This window comes from Zalophus californianus, chromosome 7 (genome assembly GCF_009762305.2).
Source record: "Zalophus californianus isolate mZalCal1 chromosome 7, mZalCal1.pri.v2, whole genome shotgun sequence".
Lineage (NCBI taxonomy): Eukaryota > Metazoa > Chordata > Mammalia > Carnivora > Otariidae > Zalophus > Zalophus californianus.
The window spans coordinates 85,652,121-85,665,677 of record NC_045601.1 but is presented as its reverse complement, the minus strand read 5'-3'; the positions used below and the strand labels follow the sequence as shown (position 1 = coordinate 85,665,677).

General features: G+C 42.2%; 1 long non-coding RNA gene across 1 annotated transcript; it reads right to left on the bottom strand.

The window, feature by feature from the left end:
- Positions 1-934: 934 nt before the first annotated feature.
- LOC113927294 lies at positions 935-3,888 on the bottom strand. The gene is made up of 2 exons (XR_003521573.1): positions 3,062-3,888; positions 935-2,448 (listed from the first exon to the last, which is right to left on the bottom strand). It is a non-coding gene; the product is annotated as an uncharacterized LOC113927294 (long non-coding RNA).
- Positions 3,889-13,557: the final 9,669 nt, after the last annotated feature.

Sequence of the window (13,557 nt, the reverse complement as noted above, 5' to 3'; positions counted from 1 at the left end):
ATCCTTAACCTCTGTTAATAGTAACATGTTTCATGACAGCCGTCAAATACATAGGTACAGTTTGGTGGCATGAAAACATTTATGGTCTTTATGTCCATCAAACATTAACAAAAAAAACCTGAAGACTTCCAAAAGATGTAGCACTGGAACTGCATCACTCACATCTCGTCCTATGGGAAGCAGAGTTGACTGAGAACTGCAGCTGCTGCCCCATGGGATCCACCCCTGTGTTCCTGTTGAGGCTACACTTCCTCCAGGCTGTTCCCAGCCAATGAATGAGTATGTTTGCCCACTCCCCTCATGGATGACATTGGCTCAGGGACTCCCCATTAGCCGGCTCAGTACTTTCCTCGGACTGTACTGCTGTCTGAGACTCTTCCTACCCAATCCTCCTTTCCTTCTCTCTCCCTTCATAGGTGTCAGACTCTGCCTACTTGTCCCCTTCATGATTCAAAACGTTTCCCCGGTAAATCACATTTAATCCCATTTTATCATTTGTTTCTCAGAGAACCCAAACTAATGTGTATAGTTTTAAAAGAACAGCCTATAAAAGAACAACTTATAGACAGGTTTTTAGAAAATGCCACAAAGCTTGTGGCTTTTTCTAGTACAACATAGCCTAACCATTTAAATTTTACATTGCTTGGGGATTCTGGGAAATTATAGATTGTACATTTATACAGAAGGCTCGTACCCTGGAAGCTTGTACATTTTAGGTGTTTTGGTAGAATTGAATTATGTCCAGCATTTTTCTTATTGTGATGTCTGTTGCTGTGACCTACTATGAGTCAAAATCTACTGTTAACCTATTACTAAACTTGAAGAGCCAGCCTAAAGCCATATTCTGCAAATAAATAACAAATGTTCATTGGTTGAATAGTATGGCTTACAATGAAAACAGTAATTGTTAATGATGAATCAGCAAATTTTTGTATTTTTTTTTTTGTATCAGCAATTTTAATGATACTTTCAGAACAGGGCAGTAATTTTTACAAGTGCAAGATAAGAATGGCAGTGGACTTTTTTAAGATTTTATTTATTTGACAGAGAGATGGAGAGCACAAGCAGGGGGAGTAGCAGGCAGAGGGAGAGGGAGAAGCAGACTCCCTGCTGAGCAGGGAGCCCGCCACGGGGCTGATCCTGGGACCCTGAGATCATGACCTGAGCCAAAGGCAGATGCTTAACTGACTGAGCCACCTAAGCGCCCCAAGGCAATGGACTGTTAACCAATACTGACTGATCAATTATGAAGGAAAGTAAAATGAAGAATGCCTGAGTTCATTCCTGCATTCAGTTGATTCTATTTAATCAGTGATTGTTCAGATATTCTGCTAGTCTCTGTGTATTTGGTGATGAATGAAATAGAGCCCTTGCCATCCTGTCATAAAGTCTGATGGAATTGATTTACACATGAGAACAATTCCAAATGATAACTGACTGAAGACTAAATGCATTGCAAGTGACTGTACTTCACCCCAGCCAAACCAAAGGGAACTTCCAACGTTTGATGAGGCCTTCACTTTCTGGATTTTTATTACTAGATGACTCTTTAGAAATCTAAGTGTTCACCTTTTTAAATTTAAACTGATTCTGTGAGATATGGATCTAGTCAAATATTCATTCTGTGATGAGTTGTGCTCTGACCTTGCCATATATCAGACATTGACCTAGGCACTGACCAGGAAGGTGTGGAGTGAACAGAGTGATGTAATTAAGATTCCTGGACATGTAAAGCTTCCTCAAGCCGTTCCTGGCTCCAGAAGGGCGTTTTTGGCAGGCATCCCTCTGCTCAGCCACTGGAACTGAAGCTGCCTCTGACTTCCCTAAGCCAGGACTGGCTGTTATGAATGAATTATAAAGAATATTGAATGATCCATGCATAGGAGGGGATATGTGAATTTTAAGAAATATTTATCATGATTAAGTATTTGGTGTTGGTTCTGTGTCCTCTGGGGACTTTGTTCTAAGTCTTCCTCCTTGAGATCTTTCATTCATAGAAAGACACCGCTTTCCTGACCCTCCCATTGACTCTGGCCTTCTTCCAACATATGCTGCTTTTGCATCTCCCTCCTTTTCTCCTCAGTGGGGGCAATACTATATATTCTGTCTAAACCAACTTCTCTGATCACCCAAATCTGGATGGAAAATTAAAAAGGTAACCTCTAATATTCAAGGTAACCTCTAATATTCAACCTATTATTAGAGGTTACCTTTTTAGATAAAGTAACAGAATCTACTGTTTCAGCACTCTTTGGTCTTAAGGCCCTTTTATACTCTAAAACTCTTGGAGGTCCCTTAGTTGTTTAGGACCCCAAAGAACTTGTGTTTACGTGTGTCGTATCTATTGATATTTACCATGTTAGGAATGAAAACTGAGCAATATTTAATTAATTTTAAAATAATCCCAGGGGCGCGTGGGTGGCTCATTCGTTAAGCGTCTCCCTTCAGCTCAGGTCATGATCCCAGGGTCCTGGGATCGAGCCCCGCATCAGGCTCCCTGCTCGGCAGGAAGCCTGCTTCTCCCTCTCCCACTCCCCCTGCTTGTGTTCCTGCTCTCACTGTCTCTCTCTCTCTCTGTCAAATAAATAAATAAAATCTTTAAAAAAAAAATAATCCCATAATTGGGGCACCTGGCTGACTCAGTAGAACATGCAGCTGTTGATCTCAGGGTCATGAGTTTGAGCCCCACCTGGGGTATAGAGATTACTTAAAAATAAAATCTTAATAATAAAATAACCCCATAACAAACCCATTACATTTTAACATAAAATAGCATTTTTTTGGAAAAATAACTAATTTTTCTAAAACAAAAATTAAGAAAAGTCGTATTGTTTCAAATTTTTGTAATCCTCTTTTATGTCTAACTTAATAGAAGGCAGCTGTATTTTCATATCCTTTTCTGCATTCAATCTGTTGTGATGCTGCTTTCTTTTTTTTAAGATTTTATGTAATCACTTGAGAGAGAGAGTGAACGAGCACAAGCAGGGGGAGTGGCAGAGGGAGAGGGAGAAGCAGGCTCCCCGCTGAGCAGGGAGCCCGCCAAGGGGGTCGATCCCAGGACCCTGGGATCATGACCTGAGCCAAAGGCAGATGCTTAACTGACTGAGCCACCAGGCACCCCATGATACTGCTTTGATTGAGGTGTATCGAAGAAAAAAGCTGGCTTCACACAGACCCAAAGTTAGAAAATGGAGGATCTCACAGATCCCCTGAAAAGGCCTTGGGGAACCCCAGAGTCCTTGGACCACAAACTTCAAGAACCGCTGAGTCAATTAAGTAGAAAGGAGGGTACTAAATGCAGGGCAAGCAGAACTGGCTGAGCCTCCAAGACCGAGTTTCAGAACCACACAACAGCGCTGGCTGGAGAAAGGAGCTGGTACCTGAAATTCTAGTTGGCTGCACCTCTTCCAGGCAAGAACCCGCTGACCACTGGATGGTCACAGCCACCACTGTAGCCACCTGAGCCCCAGAGGCTGCCACCAACCACACTGACGAAACAAAGACTTGGTAGCTTCCCCTCCACCCCCTTCTATCCTATTTCTGCATCATTGTCCTCTGTGGGTGGACACTAAAGTCAGATGTCTGTCTACCCTAGTGGAGGATAGGACATGTACTGTCACCAAATTCTGTGTGGCTTTGGGAGGCTTCACACTAGGGAACTTACCAGATGTAGAGATGGTGTTCAAAAGATTTTGTGCAGATGTTACGTGTCAACCACTATCACCTGAGAAAACTAGTTGAGAATCAGCTTTATTGGGGCATCAAATTGTGAAATATGTAAAATATAATGTAGACCTTTAAAAAATAAGATTTGCGTGATCCCTAAGACACATTAAATGTCTATTCTTGCTCATTTGAAGAATGCTTTAATAAAGATTGGACATCTGAGCCTGTAATTTCTTTTTACGCCACTTACATAGCCTTGGTTAATGAATATGAACATTAGTTATGTGAAAGTTGCTTAAAATTCAGGAACAGCCCATATTCATTTAAAATACAGTCTAGATATATTTAGGCCCTGCTTTTCTAACTTGGTCATGGCAAGTGGAATCTTGTTTAAAGCCTTGAAACTGCAAGTACTCCTAATTAGGAGTTTTACTAGCTGTTGCTAGTAAAAAGGAATCATGGACAGATTGAGAAGGGAGTTTTTTGTTGATGCAGGTGTGAGAAGGAGATGAAAATCAAAGGAACTTGTAGAAGCAACTTATTAAGAGAATATTGGAAGCTGAAAACATGCAAGGGAGAAAACTAGGGAAATGTCCTTGCAGGGTTGTCTGTAGCCCCTTTAGAAAAATCTGAATTTATAAACTGAGATGTTAATAGACTGGACTGTAACCATTATTTTTTTTTAAGATTTTATTTATTAGAGAGAAAGAGAGAGAGAGAGAGAGCGCGCACAAGTGAGGGGAGGGGCAGATGGAGAGGCAGCCTTCCCACTGAGCAGGGAGCCTGACTTGAGGCTCGATCCCAGGATCCTGAGATCATGACCTGAGCGGAAGGCTGACTCTTAACCGACGGAGTCACGGAGGCGCCCCTGTAACCATTATCTTAAAACATTGTATATTTCCTAGCATAGGAGGTCACTGTATTCAAGCTGACATCTTCAACTTTAGATATTCATAAAGTTTGGATTCTTTGGCTTATCAGAAGGTTTCATATTTTGTTTCATCCCTCAATGACTCAGGTGGATCCCTTATTTTTTCAAAAAAGCTTACACAGATTTCATCTTGAGAATATCCTCTCATTTTCCTGCTGGTTAGAAATGTCAGAACTTCTGAGCGAATTGTCCCATATCAAATCCAAACCCTTGATTACATGACCCTCTACCATTGTCCATACCTACATACTAAATGTTTCAACTGGACAGAGCAATCTTTTTATTTCCTAATTTTATATAGATAGGTTCTTCTTATTTCCTAATTTTATACAGATAGGTTAATGCTGACTAGAATGCCCCCTGCCTTTCTTTACAAACACTTCTCTCTTCCTCCAGTCCTTTGCTGAAATGAGGCTAGGTATAAATTACATGAGTGAAACACTCTTCTCTGCTTCCAAAAAAAAAAAAAAAAAAATCCGATTCACGTCAGACCTTAATGTTTTTCCGTATGATGAATCCTGACCACCTCTAGTCAAGCCTGTCACTGCAGCAGCCCCTCGTCCCTGTCACAGATCCCACACCTGGCATGCACAGCACCGCCCTGCGTGTATGTATGCTGGTGGTTGTGGTGACTTGGCCCTTGTCCTCTTTTCCAGTGTTCTGTGTTTTTCTCTTCTGTGGGGGTTAGAATACCAAAAGGGTGAGGGTTCTGAGCGCAAGCTCTGCCAATTCAATGCACTTGATGTGATTTGAAAGGGGATGCCCTGCCACGAGCTCGTACAGCGGGCAGGAATGGTTGCACAGGCCAGATCGGCCTGCAGCAGCACTCCAGGGTCTTGTCCCTAGCCCTGTGGGGTCACGAGGCATCACAATAGTGACATCTGTGACTTCTGATTCCTGAGTCACTACTGTGTTAGTGTATTGTACTGAACAGGTCCACAGAGAGACTTCTAACTCCCCACCCTCCTCTTTGTGGCTGAAGTGATGGCCACCCCCTGCCATAGGCCAGTTTGTTCTCTGTCTTGAAGTTAATCCTGGAAGTTCATTCTAGTGTCTACCCACCCAGCCCTTCCAATGTCATCACTTCAATACCTTTCCATTAGAGTAACTAGAGAGGTTTCTGTTTCCTACAGTGAATCCTGTCAAGGTATTTATCTGTGGATAGACCACTTCTGTCACATCCTGTTTTGTTCCTAGATTCTGCACTTGCTTTTCTTTATGTATCTGGAGCTACTTGACCCCACCTACATGCCAATCCCCACTGCAGGCGACTAATAGGAGTTCCAGAAAGACAAAGAGAAACAGGGTAGAAGCTATTAAAGAGTCAAAGCAAGACTATTTAGCAGAATCAGGGCGCCTGGGTGGCTCAGTTGGTTAAGCTACTGCCTTCGGCTCAGGTCATGATCCTGGAGTCCCTGGATCGAGTCCCGCATCGGGCTCCCTGCTCAGCAGGGAGTCTGCTTCTCCCTCTGACCCTTACCCCCCTCATGTGCTTTCTCTCTCTCTCATTCTCTCTCTCTCAAATAAATAAATAAAATCTTTAAAAAAAAAAAAAGACTATTTAGCAGAATCAAAGAATATATCACCAGACTAAAGAGACCCTCCAGTACCAATTCCAAGTCATAATGAAATTGCAGACTATCAGGGATAATCAAAAATCTTCCAAAGAAGAGGAAAAAAATGTCACAAAGGAAAGAACAAATGGTACCAAGCTTTCCAGTAGAACACTGGGAAAAAAAAAAAAAAAATATATATATATATATATATATGATCCAGGAAGAAGAGATTCAACACAAGGGATGCAGTAAAGGAAGATTCCAGGGCACAGCTGAGCAGCAGCCCAGAGAACAACCAGTCCAGACAAGACTAAGGTGGGGAGGTGGGTGGAAGGGAGATACGGGAGAGAGGGAAATGGGAATGACATGTTATTTAATTTGCTTGAGCATTAAAAAAAAATGATTGATAAGCATCTGAGAAATGTTGGAGAATTTAGGAAACATCAACAAGAACCTAGAAAACTATGCAAACAAAAAAGGAGACAATTTTTAAATTATTAACTCTAGGAAAAACAACTTTGTCGGGCTCCCTGCTCGGCGGGGAGTCTGCTTCTCCCTCTGACCTTCTTCCCTCTCGTGCTCTCTCTCTACCATTCTCTCTCTCTCAATAAATAAATAAAAAAATCTTTAAAAAAAAAAAAACTTTGTACAGGAAAGGACACGGACGTACAGTACACTGGCTCAGAGAGTAACTCAACGTACATAATTGTTACATAATTATAACAATTTTTAAGATGTTATTGATTTGAATTTTTTTGAGTCATGACTTACCTGTATGGAGAGAAGGGGAGAAAGTGGGCGGAGGATGATAGTGTCAGAGAGCTGAATCTCGCACACTGTACTACCAAGAAGTCCGGAGGTAATTGCTAAAATCGATCAGTCCAGAGATAACAATGTGTGCACGTCATGCAGAAAGAGGGAGGTAAACACCAGAAGAATCGACTGGGAGAGCTCAGAGCGCTTGCACCTGGAGGTGAACTGGCTGGGCAGGAATTGCTGTTTTTCATTAGAAGCTCTGTTTCTTAAAATAAATGAATATATTAGTTATTATATTAAGAACTTAACACAGGTTTCTTGGGAAAATTTAGAAAACAGAGTATGAAGAAGGAAACGAAAATTATCTGTGAAACCTCTATACCTGCTTAACCTTTGGTGAATTATCCTTCAATAGTCTTAAGTATGTATAGATGTTTTTTTTTATATATAGGCATTATCCTAATAATTTCATAGCCAAAATTTCACTATTTTAATCTTCAATTTCTTAATCACAAGTGATGTTAAACACTTCTCCCTATGATCATCAGCCTTTTGCATTTCCTCATTTCCTCTATTAATTGCTTTTACTTGTCTCTTGCTCATTTTCTTTTGGATATTGGTCTTTCTATTATCAATTTGTATGAGATTTTGCTCTTCAGTTCTGCTTGTTTATGCTGAAATGTTTATTTTTATAGGGACTTTTTTTTTGGTATAACTTGGCCTCTGTGACCTTAACTTATTAATATCCCTTCACAAATTCCTTCAATGGTTCTTGCCCATGATGAAGTCCTAAGTTCTGTGTCTGGCCTTCCTGGTCTGGCCCTTGACCTCTGTTTGGGCCTCTCTTCCACAGGCCTCCAACATTCCAGTCAAGACCTACCACTCAAAGCCTCTCAAACCGGCTTTCCAATATCTCCACATCTTGACAGATAAACATGCTTTCTGCCTTAAATGCCTTTTCTTTACTGTCTGTCTAAAAAACACCTTTTGATCTATACCTCACCTTCTTGACTCTCTTTTCTGTGTTCTTTCCGCATTCAACTACTACAAATGTAATAACTTGTTTTAGAATTAATTGTCAATTTTGTCTCCTCCATTAGTCTGTGGGCTTCCTTATCTGGTTTTGTTCAGCTTTGTATCCCCAGTTGCAGCACAATGCTGGGTTCTTAGTAAACACTCAATGAATGTTGGCTCAGTGTTGAATAATTCAGTATTTGTGGTAGGCAGAATTCCACAGTGGCCCCAAGATTCCCTCCCCATGGTGTACGTGTGCTGCCCCTCCCCCTCCAGTGCAGGTAGGACCTGTCAATAGAGATAGTCCTTCTCTTGATTAGGTTGCATTATATGGCAAAGGTGTTGGAACAGTTATTCTAGTGGTCATGTTACCATTTTCACAGACTCCACTGTGGCCAACTGGAGGAAGAGTCTCCTGCTGGCTGCTGAGAAGTAAGATGCTATGCTGGGAAGGTGCCGTATGCTAGAGGCTCAGCCTCTCGGAGCTGAGCGTGGTCCCCAGCTGGGAGCCAGCAAGAGCACAAGGACCTTAGTTCTACAGCCAGAAGCCTCTGAATTCTGCCAACCATGTGCATGAGGTTGGAGGAGGATTCTGAGACTCGGAGAAGATCCCATCCCCAGCCGACACCTCAGATTCAGTCTAGTGAGACCCTAAGCAGAGGATCTAACTAACAGGTGCCCAGACTCCTAATCCAAGGAAGCTGTGGATAATAAGTGTGTGCTGCTTTAAGCCACTAAGCGTCCTGTAATGTCTGATGCAGCAACAGAAAACTGATACAGTGTTCAAGGTGCTATTACTAGGGCACTGGGGCCTTGAATCTCAGGAGCAATGACGGGGCGGGCTTTAGGACCGTATTGTTTCGATAACTGGATCCTGGTTTTGATTTTGTGTCCAAAAATCCCTCTAAGATCTGCCCTGCCAAACTCTCACCACTATCTCTCTTAAGAGAAGGAAAGCCATACTACCCGTAGGCATTCCCTGTGCTAACCCCCTATTGATCAACAATTTCATTACTGCTCGTGGATTCCTTCTTGCTGTGTTCTGTCCACATATACTAGCACTCCTGTTACTTTGCAGTGAAATCTCCCTTCCCTATGGAACCACACGTGTGAGCTACCACTTACTGTTTACTGTGGTAACTTTTATATGCTGCATCAAGCCTGCTTGACTGAACCCTCAATAGCCCACAGACTGGTCTTGTTCACAGCCCAGAAGGTAGATCTGTTTCCTTCTCAGACTCCCCTCTAATAAGTTACCGGGCCCAGTATTCTAGAATTGGGTCAGTTGGGTCCCTCAGGCACAATAAAATGATCAATCCAAGTCATTAAAAGAACATTTAACCATAAAATGCTATTTGCTTTAATTTAGAAAAAGTAATGAGAAGCATTTTTACAACTTTGAATTGCTATAAAAGTGCCCCAAATTCTTTTGATTTATTTAATAAATAGTTGATCTATTAAATAAAAGTGCACTGTTTTTTAAAAACCACCCAAAATACTAAAAGATTTGGAATCTTCTACCGTCTTTAATGTTGATAAAAGATAGGTAGCGGAGAGTTCCCCTTGAGTTGCCGGGCAAGTGATTTAAAAAGATAGGTGGTGGTTAAGGAAGAGGGAATTGGGGCAGGTCAAGCTAACGTGCTGCTTGGGGGAAGCCAGAGCGGCTGGGGAGGGCTGGCAAGTGCCACGTTGGGAGGAATTATTTAACCCAGTAATGGACTCGGTCTCAAAATGTCTGAGACTGAACCTGGTCTTAGCATCATTTATACAAGGATATAAGCTGAGCTCCAAGACAGTTCCCCTCATTTTCTGTAAATGAACCAAGAACTTCAGGCTACATAAGGCAAACCCCACTTACTTTTCAGAAACACTAAATTCACTTGAACTACCCATATTATTTGTGTTTAATTTTTCTAAGGCAATCTAAAAAGAATTACTAGAAACAGGAATCTGTAAGTACAGCAAGTGCCAAAATAACAGAATAAAGATTCTTTACCATATTCAGATGCTTTCCAAAACTTAGAATAATTAAAATGTAAGAGGCAAAAATAGTTTCAGAAAAGAATAATGCTGACATTTTCAGATACTCCGCCAAAGCAAAGCTCCTCTTCTGGCATGTAGCAGCCTGACTTAGATGAGCCCCAGTGGGGGAATGAGCTCCTGCTGACTTCCTGCCAAGCCCCTCCACCCCTACATGCCGTCCCCAATGCAGGCTATCAAGTAGGCCTTGTTACCACACCAGGGTCAAGTCACTAAAACGATGCTTAGGTGTGAAATGTCATAGCTATTTCAGTAATTGAAATACAAGATATTTCCTTATTTTCCCCTTCAAAATGTGAGTACTAGATGAAGTTTTCAGGACACTCTTCATAACCAGTTCAAGACCTACATATCATGATTTAATTTAAGCCCTCTCAGAAAATGTGCTTTCCTCCAAACTTTTCCAGCCTGCTCTTTGTAATAGTCCTCACATTAGAGTCACTTCCAAAAAGCCCTCTAGATACATACTTGCACGGTTAACGGTATTAAGGTGCCTGTTAACATGTGTATAACTCGTTAGAATGTGTTAATTACTTTCGATATATTCATTGCCACTTGGCATTAAGCAATCTCCTGTGGAAAGAGACCAGACATCAACTTTATTATTGTTGCTTAAGCTTTTATTACGGAAATTTTAAAAATACACGGAGGTAGAAAGAATAATATAATGTGTCCCCCATGTCATGTACCCACCACCCAAGTTTAACAATTATCAATATTTATCAACAGTTATTAATTATGTTTCCTTTTACACACTTTTTCTCTCCTCTGAGATATTTTATGGCAAACAACTTCCCGCTGGATGTGTAATATAGAGAGGAGTTAAGTAAATGTCAGAGAATAAATAGGGCCCTGGCGGGGCAGCCTGTCCAACTGGTGGGGGCAAGACACTAGCAGAGGTTGTCACCAGGAAGGAGAAACTAGCCCAGGACAAGGGTACTGAAAGGCCAAGGAGTTTTTTTAAAATGTCTATTTTCTGAGAAAGAAAACTGATCTTGACTGCAAAACAAAAAAAAAAAATGGTCTTCTTGTTTAAGGTTTTGTTTCATCTTAAGTATAGGATGATTGTGCCTATATTTTCATTTATTTCAAGATATTTATTTATTTTAGACTTAAAATACTCATAATTACCCTGAGTTTAAGCATCGTGTTGTAAGCAGGATGGTAACCAATTGGTTCTCAGTTCCTCAGTTTTACAGCCAGTTCTTTATTTTTTTAAGAGGTGTTTATTTATTTGAGAGAGAGAAGGAGGGGAGGGGCAGAGGGAGAGGAAGCAGACTCCCCATTGAGCGCAGAGGCAGACACAGGGCTTGATCTCATGACCCTGAGATTGTGACCTGAGCCGAAATCAAGAGTCAGGGACTTAACTGACTGAGCCACCCAGACCCCCCTCTACAACTAATTCTTAAAGATCAAGAACAGTGATTTTACAGATTTTGGGACATACATTAAAAAATTTTACCATCTTTTACATTCAAGAAAATTATTATTGTTATTATTAAAACTATTATGCATCTTTGATTATATCACATATTTCCATTTCTTTTCCTTTGGAAAAGTGGCAGTTAAACTCTTTGGAATTGTCTATTCCTTAAACAAACCTCTATTTCCAAATATTCAACATATAGTCTTTCAGATAGTCCCTTGTCTATCTTTTTTCTTTTTTTTTAAGATTTTATTTATTTATTTGAGAGAGAGAAAGAGAGAGCACAAGCAGGGGGAGCAGGAGAGGGAGAAACAGATTCCCCGCTGAGCAAGAAGCCCGATGCGGAGCTCGATCCCAGGACCCTGGGATCATGACCTGAGCAGAAGGCCACTTAACTGGCTGAGACACCCAGGCACCCCAGTCCCTTGTCTACCTTTAAGTGTAAATGTAACCCAAGTGACTAAGTCCTCCTTACACTAGCATGTTTGGGAAAGGGGGGTTGTTACAGGACAGCATGTGAGTTATTCCTCACTGCAGAGGTGACCTCCTTGCCACTTGGCCACTCAGTGCCCATCTGTGGCTCATAGTCTTTCCCGTACCATCCATCACCCCTGCCTCCTCTCGGTGGGATACTGATATCGCTGGTCACTGCTTGGTGGAGGATGCTGGGAGAGGGCCATACTTCCTGTACCTCCGTGTCCCTTACACCCCCTGTGCTCAGATCAGTCTCTCAGTCAAGGTTTGAGGTGACTGAGAGTGTGTTTGGGGCAGCACAGACTAGGAAACAATGCACACTAACATGATAAGGTAAGCTATGAAAAAATTCATTGGGTTTTTTTTTTTTTCCATATTATTGGTTTCCTTTAATTATTGTGACCTCACCAAGGAAGAATAAATTCTCTATCCCTCCCACCAATTCTGTAAGAGGCCAGTATTGTGTTTTTAAGGCCCAAGTTCTTTTTTACGTCTCTCTGCCTCCACCAAGGAAGTAAATAGCTGTTGTGATTCAGGTGCTTCGAGAGAGACGCACCTGGGCTGCCTCTGGAGGAGAGAGCAAGAGGGCTCAGGCTTTGGCTTCAGGTGGGAGTGTGGCCCATTCGTACCCCACCCCAAGCAGCACCCCTGCTGGAAGCCCCTTTGAGGGGATGGACCGGGGACTAAATGCCCAGTGCCCCAGCGTTGTGAGTTGTGCTCATTTCCTAGGGCTGCTGCAACAGTATCACAAACCTTGTTGCTCCAAACAACAGAAAGGCATTATCTCACCGTCGTGGAGGCCACAAGTCTGAACTCAAGGTGCCGGCAGAGCCATGCTCCTGCTAAAACCTGTAGAGGAGAATCCTTCCTTGCCTCTTTCTAGCTTCTGATGGAATGCCAGCAATCCTTGGCGTTCCTTGGTTTGCAGGTACACAGCTCCAGTCTCGGCCCTTGTAGTCATGTGGCATTCTCCTTGTGTGTCTCTGCTTTCACATGGCCATCTGTTAGAAGGACTCCAGTCATATAGGAGTAGGGGCCCACCCTACTTCAGTATGACCTCATCTTAACAAATTATGTCTGTAATGACCCTCATTCCAAATAAGGTCATGTTTTGAGGTATCAGGGCTAGGACCTCAACATAGCTTTTTGGGGGAGAAACACAATTCAACCCATAACAAAAACCATGGTACAGGATACAAGGACCAAGCCTGCTATGGAGGAGGCAGCCACCAGCCTTTGAATAGGCCAAGCAAGCTTGAATAATGACTATTTTCAGCATCGACCAGCTAAAGACCAGAAGCCCTCCGCAGGTTTTCTAAGCTGTGTAAGCATTTAGAGACTCTTACACCACCTTAAGAGGGTAAGGAAGCCTCCCTCGCTCCACCTCCACCATCCCAAATAATATGACTGTGCTTGCATTTCCTGGTGGGGGGGAGGGGGGATAGATTGGCTGATTCCCATGCACTCATGGGAACATATTCAGATGACCCCACTTGACATCATGGTTCCTACTCCCTGGGCCATCCCCGCCCCCCACCCCAGCCATTTCTTTACCAGCTGTTTTTTCTAAGTGCCTCATTCTTTCATTTACTTTCCACAGTTGCTAGTGTTCTACTTTTAGAGTACTCTTTTATTTTCCATTTGAAACTTTTGTGGACTGTATACACATAGGCAAAAAAACTGAGGTTGCTTCC